The 20,268-nt window shown below is 43.7% G+C and overlaps 1 protein-coding gene across 3 annotated transcripts in view; it reads right to left on the bottom strand.

Moving 5' to 3' along the window:
• The window catches only part of SENP7 (SUMO specific peptidase 7), a 2,310,641-nt gene that overhangs the window by 880,339 nt on the left and 1,410,034 nt on the right, over positions 1-20,268 (bottom strand). The gene's annotated exons all lie outside the window — the stretch shown is intronic.

The following is a 20,268-nucleotide window of genomic DNA, read 5'->3' as shown; positions in this document are numbered from 1 at the left end:
TTACACGCAGTCAGGCTTGGAGACAAGCACGTGGGTCTGGTAGCCTGGAGTATACCCAGTCAAACTGCATACTTGCAGCCAAGACTGATGAGGTGGTTACTTCAGGGAGGGAGCTACTCTGTAACAGTGAGACTTGAGGTGAGCCACAGCTGCTTGTGGGTACTGATGGTCCCTTGGACAGAGTGATTGCAAAGGTAGAGGTGAGTAGTAGTACCCAGGCTGACAGTGAGGCACCGCTGTCAGAGGATGCCAGATGTCCTGTGGAAGGGGAGCTAGGAAGGGTTACAAAGAGTTTAGACAGGCTCAGCTCTCAGACCCTACATTACAAGGCCAGAGGCAGGTAGCTGGTGAGGCACCTGATTCTCAAGGGAAGGGGGAATCTGTATACTGGGATAAAGGGTTACTGTATAGAGTGTGTGCCCCTGAGGGAGGGCTAGAAGGTGAGAGAATACAGCAGTTGGTAGTACCTAGAGCCTACCTTCTGGCACTTCTAGCCATAGCCCATGAAATTCCCTTTGCAGGTCATATGGGCATAAAACGTACAAAGAGATGTATTATGCAGAACTTCTATTGGCCTGGAATTTCCAGAGATGTAACAGTACTGCAGGACCTGTGAGCAGTGTCAAAAGGTAGGCAAGGCAGGAGACAAGGTGAGAGCTCCTTTGATGCCTTTGTCTGTAACTGAGGAGCCATTTCAGAGGGTAGTTATGGATATTGTGGGGCCTCTGAGTACCCCAAGTTCCACTGGGAAAAAGTATATCCTAGTGGTAGTATATTATGCTACAAGATACCCTGTGGCAGTGGCTTTGTCCTCCACTGAGGTGGAAAAGGTGGCAAATGCTTTGTTATTAGAGATTTTCAGCAGGGTAGGTTTCCCAAAAGAAATACTGACTGACAGAGGTGCCAATTTCATGTCAGACCTGCTGGCTTGTCTATGGAAGTACTGTGGGGTGAACCACCTACAGACCACCCCCTACCATCCTCAGACTAATGGTCCTGTTGAGAAGTTAAACTCTACACTCAAGTCCATGCTACGGACATTTGCAGACCAGTTTAAGAGGGAGTTAGTCAGGTCTGACCATAAGCTAATCACCCTAAACATCCAGATCCCACCCCCACTCCCCAGTAAGGAAACCTCCATAAAAAACTTCTCCAAAGCTAACTTCATACTACTCAAGTCAGAAGTGACAAACTTCATGACACCCATGCAGACGGGAACTGAAAGTTCAACTGCTGAATCCTACACTAAGGCACTGTACGAGCACATTCACTCATGCATGAATCGTGCCATCCCAAATAGAAACAAGGTGCTCTCATCCAAAAAAAGGAAGCCATTCTGGCGGTCCCCTGACATAAACAAACTTTACAATAAAAGGAAGAAACTGTTGCAGAAAAGAGGAAAATCCCAGGATGCAAAAAACTCCCTTACAAGCCTCAGTAAGAAACTGAGATCTCTCATAAAATCCTCCAAGGCTAGTTAGGAAAATAAAATTGCCAAAGATTCCAAAGACAACCACAAGACATTCTATAACTATGTCAAGAATCTAAATGGCAATGCTCAGATCTGCTCTGAGCTAAAACAGAATGGCATTAAATATACTGATCCCAAGGATATTGCCAATATCCTGGCAGATCAATTCAGTGCCAACTCACCCCCTCTCACCCCCTAAATGGCCCATCTCAATACCGGAAGAGTGCCAAATTCCGGTAATAATGGCCACACAGGTAAAAAACGCACTCTCCAAAGCTAAGAATACAGCATCCATGGGACCAGATGACATCCTGGGCTGTGCACTACATGAACTACAAAATGAACTGGCACCTCACCTAAGTGTCTTGTTTAATCATAGCCTCACCTCAGGATTCATGCCCACTGAGTGGCGCACAGCTACAGTTATCCCACTCCACAATCAGTCTGACAAGCCTTATCTGCAAGGCCATGGAGCGTATTATCATGGAACTTATAAACAAAGACATTGGCAACCTTCAAACACTGGACCCCACCCAGTTTGGGATCGTGAAGGGCCGATCTTGTCTCCTGAACCTGACTGACTTCTTCGAATCAGTCTCCAGAGCCATGGACAAGGGTAAGGTGGTCCACACAGCCTATCTAGACCTTGCCAAGGCCTTTGACACCATCCCCCACTCTGGAATCATAGATAAACTTACTAAACTGGGCATTAATCCCTACATCACCCAATGGGTTGCTAACTGGCTTACTGAAAGAACCCACACTGTAAAAGTGGCCAACTCCAAATCCAGCTCCAAACAAGTGACAAGTGGAGTACCTCAGGGTTCAGTCTTGGGACCGCTCTTGTTTGGCATTTACTTCTCTGAAGTACAGGCCAACACTAAGGGATTCTGGCTAACAAAGTTCGCAGATGACTGCAAACTGGGAGCCATTATTGAATCCCCAAATGATGTGGATACTCTACAAAAGGGCCTTACAGACACAGATGCCTGGTGCCAGAGCCATGGGCTCAAGCTCAATGCCAAGAAATGTATAGTTATCCCCTTTGGGAAAAAACATGTATCCATGAATTACCATATAGGTGGCAGTACACTAAACACAGAAAGTGTGATAAGAGACTTAGGGACACAGGTGGACAGTGGTCTCACCTTCGATAACCACATCGCCACAACAGTCAGGAAATCCTTCTATGTGGCACACCTCATCACTAAGGGCTTTTCATCCAGAAAAAAGGAGGTCATTGTCCCACTGTACTCATCCCTCATTAGACCCATTATAGAATACAACGCCCCACTTGGTAACCTCTCAAGACATCTGCAACAACTGGAAAGGCTGCAGAAATACCTCACTAAAAGAATCACAGGCCTAAAGCAGATGCCCGCTTTAAAAAACTCCAGCTATACTCTGTCGCATATCGTCTACTCAGAGGCGATCTCTGCTTAACATACAAGGCCATGTCAAACCCAGAGCTGTTGGACATGCTACACTTAAAGAAATCCCAATCACTCAGAGCCACACGCTCCAGGGATCTAAACCTTGTCATCACAATAAACAAAACATGCTGGAGGGATAGTTTCCTGACCCAGAGACTCCCCAGACTCTGGAACAGATTGCCCATACATGTCAAGCAGAGTGCCTCTCTGGCCCTCTTCAAAAGGAACCCTGATGATTGGATGGGAGAAAGAAAATTCACCCCGGGGATCATGTCAGTTGCCCTGCTAGACAGGGGTCCAGGAAAGTAAATAGTGTGGGAAGAAATAGCCAGGGAATTGTTATGGCTAGGCTTGTATAGGTCCTAGGGCTGATAGCCTAGTACCAACCTATGAACCTATGGGACAAATATTTGCCCCATCTGTTTGCCTACAGAGGTTCCCCAGGAATCCACAGGCTTTTCAACCTTTGAGTTGCTGTATGGACATAGGGTGAGGGGGCCTCTAGATTTAATTCATGATGAGTGGGAAGGCGAGTCTGAATCTCAGAAGGAGTCTGTTGTGGCATATATCCTAAATGTCAAGACAAGGCTCAGGGAACTCATGGGCTTGGCCCAGGAGAACCTAGCAGAAGCCCAACAGCAGAAAAAGGTCTGGTATGACAGGAATGCTCAAGCTAGAGAGTAAGCTGAAGGGCAGCAGGTGATGGTTCTCATTCCTGTCAGGCACAAGCTGTAAACAGCCTGGTAGGGACCCTACAATGTGGTAAGGAAGGTCAGTGATGTTAACTACATGGTGGAACTGTTAGGCAAGAGGCAGGAGCACAAATTGTACCATGTTAACATAATGGAACCTTACCATGACAGGGAGACCCTTATGCTGAGTATATGCAGTGGACTGCAGGAGGAGTCTGAGGGAGATCTGCTGACTGATCTCCTCAGTGAGACTTGGACTGACACCTCAGTTAAAGGGTAGCAATGTCCCAGCAGCTATCTCCTACCCAGGTTCGAGACATCCGACCAGTGCTCCAGGAGTTTGGGGGCATGTTCACTGGGAAATCAGGGTGCACCCACCTGGTACAACACCAGGTGGATACAGGACCCCAAAGGCCTATTAGGCAAGCCCCTTATAGGGTGCCTGAGAGAGAGTCAGACAGACTCTGAGGGAGGAGATACAGGAAATTTTGGAACCACGGGTAATTCAAGAGTCCAACATTCCTTGGGCCTCCCCGGTGGTGCTGGTGCCAAAGAAGGATGGCAGCACCAGGTTCTGTGTGGACTACAGGAAATTAAATAGTCACACAGAGTCAGATGCGTACCCCATGCCTAAATTGGATGACACCCTAGAGCAGCTGGGTGGGGCTAAGTATCTTACCACCACTGATCTTACCAAGAGTTACTGGCAGGTGCCCTTGACTCCCAGTGCTAGAGAGAGGTCAGCCTTTGTGAATCCTTTTGGTTGTATGAGTTCACAAAGATGCCCTTTGCGATGAAAAATGTCCCAACAACTTTCTAGAAGCTGGTAGATCATATCCTAGCAGGAGGGTTTGCCCTTGCTTACCTAGATGCTATTGCCATCTACAGCCATTCCTCCCAAGAGCACCTTCAGCATTTCAGGGGGATGCTGAGCAGACTACAGAGGGCAAAGTTGACCATTAAACCAAGCCAATGTCAGGTGGGTATGGCAGAGGTCTCCTACCTGGGACAGAGAGGGTAGTGGTAAGATCAGGCCGGAACGTGCCAAAGTGGAAGCCATTCAGGCAAGGTCTACACCTGTTACCAAAAAGCAGGTGAGAAACTGGTGAAGAAAAAACTGCAAAAACTGGAAAAAAGTCTACAAGTGGCAGGTGGAATCCAACAAGTTACCAGGTTTTATTTAGACTCAAGGACTGAAGAAGTCCTGCTCACTGAAGCAGGATGAAAGCCCTAACTTTTATTGTCTTTTTGTTGTGGAATAAAACCTGGTTACTTGTTGGCTTCTACCTGCCGCTTGTGGACATTTTCCAGAAAAAGCAGGTGAGGACATTCTTAGGGACAGCAGGGTACTACAGAATGTTCGTCCCCAGTTATTACAGCTCAAAAAGTCATTTCCTTAACACCAAATTGCTCACCAAGTATCTTAGACACAGCAGTCTGCAGGGAATCTATAAAGTCTGCCATCTCAATACACTTCCCAAAAATATGTTCCCAGTTACACCTCTTTCTTCCCCATCACACCTCCAACATTTTCTGTCTACCAGTGTACTTGGGGTATAGAAATACCTGTGTAAACACTTCCAATCAAAAATCTTACATCTTCTAGACTTTGTTGCATATTTGAGAGACATACATACATCTCCCACTGTTTTTTTTTTTGTGAATTGCTTATCCATTCTCTCTTCCCAATCCTAACATCCTCTGACTTATTCTTTTAGCTATCATGCGAAATGTATGTTCTATGAATTATTCCTTTTTTAACAGCAGTTTCTGTTCTAGATTCTACTAAAAGCTCTACCAGTGCTGTTCTTTTGCTTAGGATCCCTGATTTATTTCTCTTTGCCTATACTCTGATGGGGATCACTCCTTGATAGGGAAAGCAATCTCTATCTTGCAGTCCAAATAAATTATTTTCCTCTTCCCATTCTATTACCTCCCAATACATTGGTTCTTTTACCGGTTTTCTCCAACAAATTCCAGCCCCCTCTTGTATACTGTCTGTATTCCTAAATGCAGTCATCTCTATTGGCAGAATCTCCTTTCACTTTTCATGTGTTGACTTAGTTCTTGGAATACTTTCTGCTACTTTATGAATATAATATTCTGTATGGTTATTGTTATTCTCCTTAAGAATCTGCATCCAAAATCCCATTCTTTGTTTTTTGACCTTTCTCCCCATTTCATCATCATCCCTTTCCACTTTGAATTATAGGTTTCTGCTTCTGCTGTGTATAGGAGCCTTAACTGTGTAGCTCTGAAATACTCCTTCCCAATCGGGTAATCCCAGGCCGCCTTGTTCTATTTGAAATATCACCTTATCCCATTTGACTATTGCCATTTTCCCCTCCCAGATAAAATACTTTGGCTCTTTATTAACTATCCACAACTTCTGGTCAATAAAAATATGCCTGATCTCTGTATAAAACTAAATGACTAAACTTTTAACTGCTTGTACCTTGTTATCCAAATCCATAAAACAGAGCCTCCAATTTCTCAGTTTTTGTATTATCTTTTGCTTAGTCTCTTCCCACATATCCTTAACTGCCATAACAGAATCCTTTTTAATCCATACTCCTAAGTATTACATTTTATCATGTCCCCATAAACATGGATATTGCTGAATCAATTTGTGTCGTTACATAATTTACAGCTATTGCCTTTGTTTTAGCTTCATTTTTTCGCATCAATTTTTCACTGCATTTTGTACTTTTGAACTGTATTTTCACTGTATCACTGTTTATTTGAGCTGTTTTTACCAATTTTGTTGCACTTTGTTTGCTGTAGCATAGACTAGATTCAGACCTGCTGAATCTAGTTCTGTTTGGATAACTTGAGCACTAAACCAGGCTATCTTTTGTTGGAGGGGGTTCCCCTGCACCTTTTTGGCTAGAGTGTGCAGCTAGTACTCATCTGACTGAAGGTTACTGGAACAGAGCTCAGTTTGAGCTTTTTCATTGGTTAATTTGTTTAAATCAGTTTGCTACATAAGCTCCATGTTTGCAAAAAGCACACCATCGTGCACTGCCACTCAGAAGTTGCTATCGTTGGCGGTTATGGATGCAAATATTTTTTCCTGCAACTTTTCCCTTAGTACTCTGCTGGTGCCCCACCAGTGAGTTCTTGCGATTGTTTAATGAAAATCTGTCAATGAGGCACAATGCTCTTGAGGTACCAACACAGATCTTACCCACTAACCCTTCGTATTTTTTGACCACTTCTCCTGTCTGCTACTTTACCTGGTCTTTCCTGTCCTCTCCCTGTTTCTGACCACACTTAACCTGCCTAGAATTATGGACAGACAATTTCCCACAGTTTCTCCAACCAGCCTGATCGACATGGGCATCCTGGGGCAGTGTAGCAATTGCTTAATGTACACTGACAACCCATTTCTTCCAGTTCACACAAATTCAATACGTGAGGGATGCATCTATATTAAGAACCTAGAATCCAGGGTCTCTCGCTCACCAGTCAGTACATCTGACACTAAGCAGGTTTGTCAGCACACATACCACCCCTACTATACCAACCAAACCAACAACACATAAATCTACATAAGCAAAAGTCCTTACCAGAAGCTTACCTAAACACCAGAGACCTCCCAACCACAAGCATACTTCACACAGTACATCCCCCGCAGAACATAGTTCACATAACATCTCACACACCAGTCTCTCATCAGACAATACCCTAAGGCATAATACAAAACCAAACATCTTAGTCATAGGTGACTGTATTGTGAGACACACAGATGTCCCTCTCACCAGGTTGGATAAGGAAAAGGTCACGGTCAGCTGTCTGTCAGGTGTCAGGATCCGCCACATCACACACACACTCAAGTCCCTCAACAACATGCACTGTTATGACTCCCATCATAGTCCATGGTGGTGTGAATAACTTCAGACATACCTCACTGGACTATACAAAGACAGACATGACTGAGCTCTCTGTGTGTCTCAGGCAGGTATGTCCCTAACTTTAAGCAGTATTTGAATTTTCACCTAGAATTATGCCACAATACAAACAAAAAAATGACTGACTTAAACAATTGGTTAAGTTTTTGATGTCATTCTAAGGTGATCCAGTAACTGTCAGCCTGGGATGGTATCGTCAACAGACCTCAATGCTTTGCCACAGATGGTCTTCATCTATCACCCCATGGATTTCAGCTACTGGCTAAGGCTTTTGCCACCCCCATAGTGTATTTTTCTAGGCAATGTCAAGAACAAAATTCCCAGTGTAAAAATACCATATAAAAACAACCTCAAGGCTATGCTGCTAAATGCTAGGAGTCTGAACCTGAAACTGCACTTGATGGAAGCAGCCCTTACCTTGGAAGATGCTGAAGACCACAAACTGAAGACACAAGAACTAAAGGAGGTGGTGTGTCATTATTCATTAAAGTTAAAAACACCTCTAGATTGGTTATACACCACGATTCCCTGGAATTACTTCAGATGCAATGGACTTTTGGTAAGACCCCTCTTCAAGTTATTGCAGCTACAAGATCCCTCCATGAATCAGGACATCCATGCAGCCTATTTGGATCTACCTGAGTCAATCAAGATACAACCAAACACCCTGGTTTGGGGTGACTTTAATTACCTGCCCATTGACTGGGTAAATTATTTATTTATTTATTTATTTATTTTATTTTATTTTATTTTACATTTGTTAACTGGGAAATTCCGACTGGACCAGGTCCATTTTCAGCGGAGGCCCGGGGAGAAAAGCTCCAACATCAAGTTATACAAATACAGTACATCCAGCATAATACACAAAACAGGTTACATCTTGTATGCTGAGCATAGTAATATAACAAGAATTAATAAAAACACTCCAGGTAAAAGATATAGAACATGGGTAAAAAGACAATGTCAATCATACTTTGGTAAGAAAAGAAAATATATCAAGTAAGATTCTACAGTTAAAAGTACCCTTTCAGATGACCAAGCCTACAGGGGATCAGAGCTCCAGCATGTGATCAGAGAGGAATTTGGGGAGTTAATAGTAGTATGGGTAGGGTTATGTGATACAAGGGCATAACCATGTACTAAGAAGGTGCGATTTGAGGGAGTTTTTGAATATGGATGTGGAGGGGGCAGTGGACACAGATAGGGGAAGAGAGTTCCAATTTCTGGCAATGGTGTGGGAGTAGAGCACTTTCCCTGCATTATTGTTAGCCTTGGTGATGGAGAGGAGAGATTTTTCACTGGATCTTAGGTATCGGTTTGTAGTATAGATAGTAAGTAGGTTGGATAATGAGGGGGTTTTTTCAGGATATTTGAGAATATTGCAGGCTGTGCCCAGATGGTGATAGTTAAGTAGCTATGGTAGCTCACGCCATTTTAGTTCTTTTAGTGCAGCACAGTGATGGGTTCTATAGGTTGAGTTAGTAGCAAACTTGGCTATTTTATTGTAGCATGATTCTAGTTTGTCTAGGTCACATTGTCTGATTTGGGTAAAGATTGGTGCTGCGTATAATAGAGTTGAGAGGAGGTGGCTTTGTGCAAGAGTGACTCTTGCTTTTTGTGAGAGAAAGGACTTATGCCTGTATAGGGAGCCTAGTTTTTTGTGTACTAGTTTTATGGTATGTGAGATGTGAACATCAAAGTGGAGATTATTGTCTATTTCAATGCCCAGAAGTTTGGTGTGGTTAGAAGGGGAGATGGTGGTGCCGTCATTAGAGGTTATGGTAAAGGAGAGGGATTTTTGATCTATTAGGGGTAAATAGTAGCAGTTTTGTCTTTTGGGATTTAGAATTAGTTGGATCCCAGATATCCATTTTTCTACTGAGATAAAGGTATCTTGAGTGAGTGTACGTAGGGTGGTGGGAGATGAGGCGGAGCAGATCAGAGTTGAATCATCTGCATATTGTATGAGTGTGGCATGTTGTGTAGAGCATTTGAGGTTATTTGTGAAAATAGAGAACAACAGCGGGCCCAGTATAGAGCCCTGTGGGACAGCTATGGTGGCTGGAAGTTGTGTAGACAGAGTTCCTTTCCACTGGACTGATTGTTGCCTGTCAGACAACTAGCTTCTGAACCAGGCTATAGTAGAGGAGGTGAAGGATAATGATGTTAGTGAGTCTAGTTGAATGGAGTGGGAGACCATATCAAATGCTTTTGAGAGGTCTAGGAAAATGGCTGATACATATTTGTTATCATTCCTGTGAAGGTTTATATAATTAGTGAAAGATAAAAGGGCTGTGGTAGTGCTGTGATGTGGACGGAAACCGTGTTGTGTGGTAGATAGTAGATTGTGTGTGTTAAGAAATGTCATCACTTGCAAGTGGATGCATTTCTCAAGAATTTTGGATAAGGGGCAAAGGATGGCAATAGGTCGGTAGTTGGAGAATTCATAAGAATTACCTCCTTTATGGAGAGGAATGATCGAGATACTTTCCAGACTTTGGGTATGTAGGATTCTAGTATGGAGCGGTGGATAAGGATGGAGACAGGATATGATAAGGAGTCACTAGCCAGTTTTAGGTATGCAGCAGGTATGTTATCAGCTGCTAGTGTGGTTGGCTTTAGTTTTAGGAGGAGTTTTTGATAGTTGAGGTGGGCACTGGTGATAGGCTGAAAGAGGGGTGGTGTGGAATAGGTTATGTTGTGACTGAGGTAGACTGTTTTGGTTATTTGACTGGACAGGGCCAAGATGGATTTAGTAAAATGGTTATTAAATTGAGAAGCTGTGTCTAGGGTATTGTTAGTAGAGATGGGTGCTGGGGTTGTGGTTTTGCCTGGCTTTAGTAGGGAGTTAATGGCATGCCAGAATTTTGTGGACTATTTGAATATTTCCTTTGGGCTAAGAAAATAGTTTTGTTTGTTTATTTTGGATTCAGCCTTGGCCTTGTTTCTAAGCTGTTGATAGTATTGTCTGGAGCTAGGGGTTTTGTCAGTTTTCCAGATTTTCCAGGCTTTATCTCTAGCTTTTAGTAAGGCTCTGGTGTCTCTATTTAGCCAGGGTGCGTAGTTGGCTTTAACTCTGATCTTTCTACTGGGAGCTAGACTATTAAGGATGTTAGAGAAGGTTGTATTGAAGTAGTCTACTGCCTGGTCTAATCCGAGTGTCCGTAGTGGTTCCCAGTTGCAGTGGCTTAGGACAGTATTTAGGTATCGTGGGGTAAGGTTACGGTCATCTCGTACAAATTTGTAGACTACTGGTTTGGGGTGATTGGAGTGTTTCTGGAGTAGGAAGGTGGGGAGATGATCACTTAAGTCATCTGGGAGGCAGCCTACTGTATAGTTTTGTTTGGGATAGTTGGTTAGTGTCCAGTCCAGTATGGATTCTCTCTTTGTTTTCTCATCTATTCTAGTTGGTTCTTTAATTAGTTGAGAGAACCCATAAAGATTGATATGTGTAGAGGGGCTGCTGGAGTTACAGGTTGCCCAGTCAGTGTTAAGGTCTCCTAGTAGGATAGTTTCCTGAGGTAGATTGTCCTTTGTCCAGTGTAGGATGTCTTCTATTATGAGCGAGTTGTTGCCTGGAGGTATATAGCAGCATATTATATTAATCTTCTTGGTGTTTCTTATGGATAGGACAGAAAACAGGACTTCAGCAGTTTGAAAAGTGGGTGGTGTGGTGTGCAGGAGCTGGAGGTTAAGGGTGTTTTAAAGAGAATGGCTACTCCTCCTCCTTTCCTGTTTGTTCTATCAGATCTAAGTGTATTATACCCTGGGGGAAGAAAGACTTCATCTTGGATACTGGGTGTAAGCCAGGTCTCTGTAATGGCGAGTATATCAGGGTTGTAGTGGGCTATGAATGCATGTAGGTCTGTTAGCTTATTGGTAATACTTCTTATGTTGAGATTTAGGATTAGCAGGTCAGATGTTTGTCTAGCTGAGAGGGGACCTGGATTTGGGTGAATGTCACCAGAGGTTAGCAGAATTTGTAGGAGTGTCAGTATGTGTTTTTTAATATTAATTGTTTGCGAGCTTGGTCTATGAGAGTTTTTCTTAGTGTGATGAGATGGTGTAATTTTTGTTAGTGAGTAATATGTAGTTGTAAGATTTATGATTGTAGGGCAGATGTAGAAGTCTAAGTGAGTTTGAGAGGGTGGGCTAGTGTGATAGCAGTTGTGCAACGGTAGATCAGTTTGTAAGGAAGTTAGGAAGGTTAGCGATAGTAGAGCTAGTGATAGGGATGTGAGTGTGGGTAACATGATACTACTTTGAGTGAGAAGTACAACTAGGATTCCTGGTTGGTTGTGTGTGAGGGTAGAGTTGTGTTGCCTGGGAATGTGTTTTGGGAGTGGGATATAATTGGATTGGGGGGTGGGGGGAGGTAGGATGAGTGGGTTGGGCTAGTTGTTAGGGAATTAGGGGTTGGACTACTGGTCAGGTGATTAGGGGTTAGAATAAAAGGAGAAGTAGTGGGGCGGGTGGGAATAGGGGGCAGGGAGGGGAGCAAGCCCGAGCGCAGCGAGGGCGAGCGAAGCGGGCTAACACCGACTCTAAGTGTTTCTTTAGGCTTTGGTAAGTATGTAATGTTAGCTTAAATTGTAATATGTTCAACTGAAATTTTAACTGTAATTTAATATGTTTGCACGAAGTTATAGGCTATGTTATGACATTCTTAAAAGGATATAGAATTAAAGCTGGGGTTAGTTACAGATGAAACAGGAGAGGAAAAGAAATGCTCTTTTATAGATTTGAGTATTTCTCAAAAGAAACTTGACTTTAGTTGGGGGGGGGGCACTAACTGGAGAGCAATATACAACTGTTTAGTCCTGGTGATGTACTCATCAGTACAGAGGTTTGACTAAGGAACTATACAGCAGAAATGTACTAATACACTCACTAACATTTGTTTAAGTTAATGCAAGTAAGGTATTTTACTTCAACTCACTAGCACAAAGGTTCCTGGATTTCGTTAACTGCAATGCCCTGGATCAGCTGGTTGATACCCCCACAAAGGGATCAAGTATCTTGAACCTGATGCTCACCAACATGGGGGACTGTTGCACCACCCCCAGTATACTGCCCTCCCTGGTGAGATCTAACCACAAATCAATGTCATTAGAAGGAACTGTAACACCAGACCCCCCCCCCCTCCTTTGCAGCAACTAGACTAAAAAACTTCTCCAAGGCCAGTTACAACCTTTAATGAGATGGCATAAATAGCTTCATAGTTCCTCCCCCCATAGATGGAATGGGGGCCTATGCTGAGTTATATACCAGTGCTTTATACGAATGTCTGTACAATTCTATTAACTCTGCCGTACCAGATAGGACCAAAATAAGATCTTCAAGGAAGAACAAACTGACCTGGTGGACATCTGTTATTAACAGGCTATACAGTATGAGAAAGAAAGAAAGTGCTGCCTAAGAATAAGAAGGAAGGGTCTCAAAACTGGAGACGCTGTCCTCATATTAAACAAGCAAATAAGGCTCTTTGTGAAGTACCCCAAAGTTAACTATGAATCCAAATTAGCTTCCCAAACTAACAACAACCATAAGGTGTTCTTTAAATACATCCGTAAACTCAAAGGAAAGTCCCAGATTTGCACTGAACTTGTATAGTTAATGGTAATATATATACAGAACCTGTGGACTTAGCAAACCTGCTGGCTGACAGGTTCATTGAAAACGTCACTCCCTTGTCCACGCCAAACATACCTCAAAGCATCCCTACTGCCTGTCAATCACCTAGTATTTCTAAGGAGCAGGTCTTAACTGCCCTCTCCAAGGCCAAAAACACAACCACTATGGGACCAGATAACATCCCAGGCCGTGTTCTACATGAGTTAAATAAGGAATTAGCATCACCACTGGGAAGTCTCTTCAGTCACAGTCTAAGCACTGGCTTCATCCCAGAGAAATGGAAAACAGCTACCGTCATCCCTTTGCACAAAGGGGGTGCATCCACTGATGCCCAGAATTATAGACCCATTAGCTTGACTAGCTTTATCTGCAAGGCCATGGAGAGAATCATCATGGACCTTAACAACAAAGACACAGGAAATCTCCAAACTCTTGACCCCACTCAGTTTGGCTTTGTCAGGGGGAGATCATGCCTATTAAACTTAGTGAACTTCTTTGAATCAGATACCAAAGCCCTAGATAAGGGTAAATCTGTGCATATGGCCTACCTGGGACTTGGCCAAGGCCTTTGACAGAATTCCCCACTCAGGCATCACTGGTAAATTCAACCAGTTGGGCACAAACCCATACATTGTCAGGTGGATTGCGAACTAGCTCAGTGACAGAACTCATACAGTTAAAACAGGGGACTCCTCCAGCAGACCCGTAACCAGTGGTGTCCCACAGGGATTGGTTCTGGGACCCCTACTGTTTGGAATCTATTTCTCTGAAGTTCAAGCAAAAACCAAAGGTCTGTGGCTGACAAAGTTTGCTGATGACTGCATAATGGGACTGGTCATTAAGTCCTCTAATGATGTCAACGTCCTGCAAAAAGGATTTAAGCAGACTCATGATTGGTACCAAAGTCATGGTCTTAAACTAAATGCAAAAAAATGCATTTCATCCCATTTGGCAAGGGCGATGTTCCTGCAAACTACCACTTCAATAGCAATATCCTAAGCACGCATTCGGTGGTGAGAGATCTGGGCACACAGGTTGACAGTAACCTTAACTTTGATCATCATGTCTCCACAGTGGTCAGAAGGCCATTTTATATTGCTCATCTCATAGGTAAGGGCACTGCCTCCAGAAAAAAGACGTTATAACCCCCCGGTACTCTTCCCTCATCAGGCCAATAATAAAGTACAATGCTCCCTTTGGTATGTACCTTTCCAAGCACCTGCAGCAATCGGAGAGACCACAGAGGTTCTTTACAAAGAAAATTCAGGGTCTCCAGCATCTGTCATATGTGGACAGATTGAAAGTACTGTCACTTTCTCTGTGTCATACAGACTGCTCAGAGGGGGACCTGTGCCCTGTATATAAGGCAATTTCTGACCCCGCTTTAATGGAAATGCTGCACATTTACAAGTCAAATGGTACATGGCTAACTCAATCTAAGGACCTTAACCTGGTATGCGACATCAACAGAACCTGATGGAGAAAAGTACAGTTGTATACACTTACCATAAATGTAGATGTTCAAGTGTATTCACTGTTGCAGTCATTACATTTGGGTAATCCTGCTGGCAGGTTGCCCTCGGCCGGCCTGAATTCCAAAGTTTTGTGTCCTACGTCGGCTGCTGCCACCCCTTCCCTGATGTCAGGTCGTCATGGGGTATAAAAGAAGCAGCAGACGCCATTTTCTTTAGTTTTTCTTGCCCCAGATGTCAGGTGCCCCCAAAAATGGTTGCCAAAATTTATATATGTATAATTACATGCACCAATATAAAATTTACCTTCCTCTACAAGCAAATACACCACATAGGTTATATAAATCAGAGAAGAAAAGATAGGTTCCAACAGAAGAAAGGGGGGATGGTGGGTGGGTAACCTGAACTGCAACAGTGAATACACTCGAACATCTACATTTATGGTATGTGTACACAACTGTATTATGTTCTTCGTGTTTCACTGTTGCAGTCATTACATTTGGGTAGAGTCCCAAAGCTAATGTTGGGAGGCTGGAGCTAAACAGCATTAGGAGTGGCTATGAGGCCCTGCAGAACTGCAGTGGCAAAGCCTGCCCTGGATTTAGAGTAGAATGGCAGATAATAGTGCTTTGTAAAGGTGTGCACTGAACTCCAAGTATCAGCCTCTAAAATATCCTTGGTAGGTACTCAGTGGCCTATCCACTTTGAAATAGTCTGCTTTGAGATAGCCTTTCCTTGTGATCCTGCAGCATATGTCACTAGTAATTGCTCTGTCTTTCTGAAAACTTTGGTTCTGTTCAAGTATAATCTAAGCTGTCTGTGTATGTCCATAGAATGCAGAATTCTCTCCCCCTTGTTCTGTGGATTTGGATAAAAGGTTGGCAGGTGAATAGTTTGGTTGAGAGCCACAATGGACACCACCTTAGGCATAAATGTTTAGCTTGTCCTCAGAGAGACCCTGTAGCTCTGAAACTCATCTTTCAGAAGTTATTGCTAGGAGCAGGGCTGTTTTCCAAGATAAAAACTTTATATCAGCAGTAGCAGCTGGCTCAAAAGGAGGCAGGGTGAGTTTTTTCAAGACATAGTTGAGGTCCCATGCAGACATTGGTGATCTCCTTGGAGGTCTTAAATTTTTGGCTCCTCTGAGGCACTGCTTTAAGGGATGAGAAAATATTGGTGGCTATACATTGTAATGAGCCAAAATGGCAGAGGCATGAATTTTAATAGATTAAAAAGATAGGCCTTTGTCCAGCATCTCAGTTAAGTATTGCAAAATCTGAGGAATATTTGGCACAGCTGTATCAGTTCCTTGTGCCTGGTTCCAAGCACAGAATCTCTTCCATTTTCCAGCATAAGATTTTCTAGTACTAGGCCTTCTGGCTTCCAAAATGACATTCATCACAGCTTTACTGAGAGGTGTGTTTTGTATGACTACATTATTCGCCATGCTGTCAGGTTTAAAGTTCTGAGTTGGCTGTGCAGGATCTGACTGTTTTGCTGGGACAGGAGCTGAGGTATTTGAGGTAAGGTCCAAGCTGGGCATTGAAACAAGCTCCTTAGTATCGGATACCAGTACTGGCGGGGCCAGTCTGGGGCAATCAGTATCATCTTTGGCTTCTCCTGTCTGACCTTTAGGAGTACCTTGGGGAGGAGAGAAAGGGAGAAATGCATATACTGATAGGTTTTTCCAGCTGAAAGATAGGGCATACACTTGCCATACTTGTCTGTGATAAATCCTTGTGCAGAATCTTTTTAGTTGGCAGCTGTGAGGGGAAGCAAATAGATCTATGTCCAGGCATCCCCATTTTCTTATCACAATCTCTCATTTGACAACCACGTGGTCAAAGTGGTTAGAAAAACATTTTATATAGCCCACCTAATCATGAAGGGATTCACATCTAGATCAGGGGAGGTCATCGTGCCTCTTTACTCATCCCTCATCAGGCCCATAATTGAGTACAATGCCCCTTTTGGGATGTACCTTACCAGACACCTGCAGCAACTGGAAAGACCCCAAAAGTACCTCACCAAGAGCATCAAGGGGCTCAAACAGATGCCCTATGCTGCCCGGTTAAAGAAACTCCAGCTCTACTCAGTGGCATACCGCCTACTCAGAGGTGATCTGTGCCTGACGTATAAAGCCATGTCCAACCCGGAATTAATGGACATGCTGCACCTCAGAAAATCCAAATCCCATCGAGCTACACGCTCGAGGGACTTAAACCTCAGCACTGAAATAAATAGGACATGCTGGAGGGACAGATTCATAACCCAGAGGCTCCCTTCACTCTGGAATAAAATCCCAGTCCAGGTTAGGCAGAGTCCCTCATTGACTCTCTTCAAGAAGAATCTTGATGAGTGGATGGGAGATCGTAGGTTTACCCCGGGTATCACTTCTGTGTCACTGTTAGACAGAGGCACAGTATACTAACCTCGAAAAAGGGCATAGCAAAATTAATTTAAAATGGGTGGCGAAAGCCATACACACTCTGGCTAGGCTTATAAATGCCCTAGGGCAGATAGCCTAGTATGAACCTATGAACCTATGCTGAAGACTTGTGGGTCCAGGTGCCACTCGTGGGGATCCATGAGGTTTCTGCTTAGTTCATCTGCCAGAGTATTTTTCCTTCCTGGCAGGAATTGTGCCTGCAGATGTACTTGGTAAGTCAATGCTGTGTCCCACAAAGTCATGGCTAGTCTGCAAAGGGGGTAAGAATGTGTGCCCCCCTGCTTGTTTATATACCACATGACTGTGGTGTTGTCTGTCTTTTTGATTGATATGTAGATGCATTTGGTTTGAGGTCCATGTGCCCTGAATGCATCTTCCTGCCATGTGGGCCCCCAGGCATAATTTGATGCATCCGTTGTTAGTGTCTGCCTGGCTGGGGGTAATGTGAATGGCTGTCCCTTGTTTTGGTGACAAGCCTTTGCCACCACTGAAACTCTTGTTGCAGGCAGCGAGTGAGAGTAATCATAGTTTCCAGGCTGTGGCAATGTTGAGTCCAAACACTTTTTAGGTACCATTGAAGTTTCCTCATATGTAGTCTTGCATATGGAATTAGTAGGATGCAGGATGCCATGAAGCCCAAAGCCTGCAGAAATTTTCTTGCAGATAACTGAGCCTTTGTTGCCAACATTTTGAAATAGGGAGCCTTTGTTGCCAACATTTTGAAATAGGTAGTCAGTTGCCTTTGTTTGTCTAGCATGAGATAAGCCATCTGGGCAGTTGTATTTAAGCTTGCACCCAGGAATATTATCTCTTGAGAGGGTACTAGTTTTGATTTCTTTTCGTTGACTGTGTACCCTAGGCATGTTAGAAGTCTTTTCACAAACGCCAGATGCTGTAGAAGAATGTCCTTGTTCTCTGCTTGAATTAGACAGTCGTCCAAGTAAGGATATATTTGTATTCTTCTTTGTCTGCAGAATTCAATTACTGGTGCCAGGCACTTTGTAAAGACCCTGGGCACAGTAGATAAGCCAAAGAGCAGTGCAGAGAATTGGTAATGCATTGAGCCAGCCTTGAATCTGAGGTATCTTCTGCATATTTGTCTGATTGGGACATGCAGGTATGCCTCTTTTAGGTCTAAAGTCACAAGCCAAGCATTCTCGCCCAGCATGGGCAGAAACTGCTGCAAAGTCAATATCTTGAATTTTGGTATATCCAGGAATGTGTTCAAAATAGATAGGTCCAGTATTGGCCTCCAGGCCTTGTCCTTTCTGGGTACCAAGAACAGTCTTGAGTAAAATCCTTGTCCCTGCTCTTGCTCTGGTACCTGTTGAATGGCCCCCATGTCCATGAGGGATGAGACTTGTTTTTGTGCCTCTGCCCATTGATTTTTTGGCAGATCTGGCCAGCCGTTTGCCTTTAGCAGGGTATGGAAATGGAACTTGTAGCCTTGTGACACGATATTTAGGACTCACTTGTCCTGGGTTATAATGTGCCAATTTTGAGAAAAAAGTGCTAATTTTCCCTCTAAGGGTGCTGCCAGGAGATAAGTGCTTGGTGCAGGCAGGGGGAAGTCATTGGGACTGTTTCCTGTATGGTTGTGATTTGTCTTCTCCAATTTTGGAGGTAGAAGCCCCACATTGCTTTGAGTGGTATGAACCTTGCACCTGGGATCTGCCTCTAGGGCATCTGGATCTGCCCCTTTGAGGTGTGACACAGGAAAGGACCAATTCTTTGTTGGCCAGTGTCTACCAAACCTTTGACCGTTTGCATAGATTTAGCTTTGCCCTCCATTTTCTTTAACACCTCATCTGCTTTAACACCAAACAAAGTATCATGCTGTAAAGGTGCATCTAATAATTTAACTCTAACATGATCAGGCAGACTTTGTTCCTTTAACCAAGCATGTATCCTAATTACAGAACCTGTAACTGCGGCCCTGCAGGAGACCTCTAAAGAATCAAACCCACATTGCAAAGTATGCTTTCCAACTTGTTCAGCTACATGCAATAAATCCTGCATTTCCTTGTTTTCTGCACATTCAGAGTTTAACAACATTTTCTGTTTAAGCAATGCCATGACATGTTGCTGATATTTGAGCAATATGAAACGGACAGTTTAAGGCCCTTATAGCCAAGGTAGCAGATGTGTAAACCTTTTTCCCCATCTATCCAGTGCCCTAGAATCTCTGTCAGAGGGGGTAGGTTTTTTTGCAGCAGAAGTATTAACTCCTTTGGGACCCTGAGAAATAGTTTCTGGGTCTGCAGCAGGGTTTTTAAAAAGGAATTTATGAGAGTCAGGAACCCTGTAATATCTGTCAGGCTTAACAGGAGCTAGAGGTAAGGAGTCAGGGGTAAGACTAGACTCCGAAAACACATCATCTACAATGTCTAACACAGGTGGGATGGCTAGTGGCTTGTGTTGAGGTAGTAAAAGGAAATCCCTGGGCCTCTTTTTAGATTCTGAAAAATCTTGGCTCTCCCAGTGGAAATGCTCTCTCATGGTATGTAAGGTTTCCCCCAAAAAAATAGTCCTTTGGAGGAGAAGCTGAAGGTATAGATTCTTCAGCATCAGAATCCTCATAGGGGGGAAGAGAATATTCCTGATCAGAAGAGGAATCAGAAGAAATGGAAACCTGATCTGAAGATTCATAGTCAGTCTCTTGCCTAGGCCTCTTATCAGGAGGGGGATGGGAACCCCTGATCAAGGTAATCAAGTCTTCGGCCATTTTGAGCATCTGTTTTTTTGGCATAGAGGCCTGACCACGTGGCTCTTGAGTTTGTTTCTTTGCTTTGGAAGGTGCTTTAGTCTTTGCCTTTGAAGCTGAAGTCGGTTTGATTTAAAGATGTTTAGGTCTGAATACATCCTCAGAAGCTGGTGCCTGCTCAGCGGCTCCGGACCCATCTGAAGGGATAATATCCAAGGCTCCAATACCTTGAGTTTCCAGCGGCATGGCCGACTCCACATGGGAGTTGGTAGCAGCCTGCGACTCTAAAGTAGTGGGCGTCAGGGGCTGTGAAAGCGCCTCACTGAGGACCGGCGAACCGGCGACTGGCTTAAGAGAAGCTTCGTTGACAGTTTTGGGCCGCGGTTGTCTATCTCTTTCTTTTTCTTTGCGTTTCTTGTGAACTTCAGCAGTCAGATGGCTATCCAACGACATTTCTGGATAATTAAACCGGTGTCCAAAACAGTTTAAAGCAAAATCATAC

The sequence above is a fragment of the Protopterus annectens genome, chromosome 5.part0 (genome assembly GCF_019279795.1).
Source record: "Protopterus annectens isolate FY-2018-M chromosome 5.part0, PAN1.0, whole genome shotgun sequence".
In the NCBI taxonomy this organism is placed as follows: Eukaryota; Metazoa; Chordata; order Ceratodontiformes; family Protopteridae; genus Protopterus; species Protopterus annectens.
This window is presented reverse-complemented; position numbering and strand designations above follow the sequence as displayed.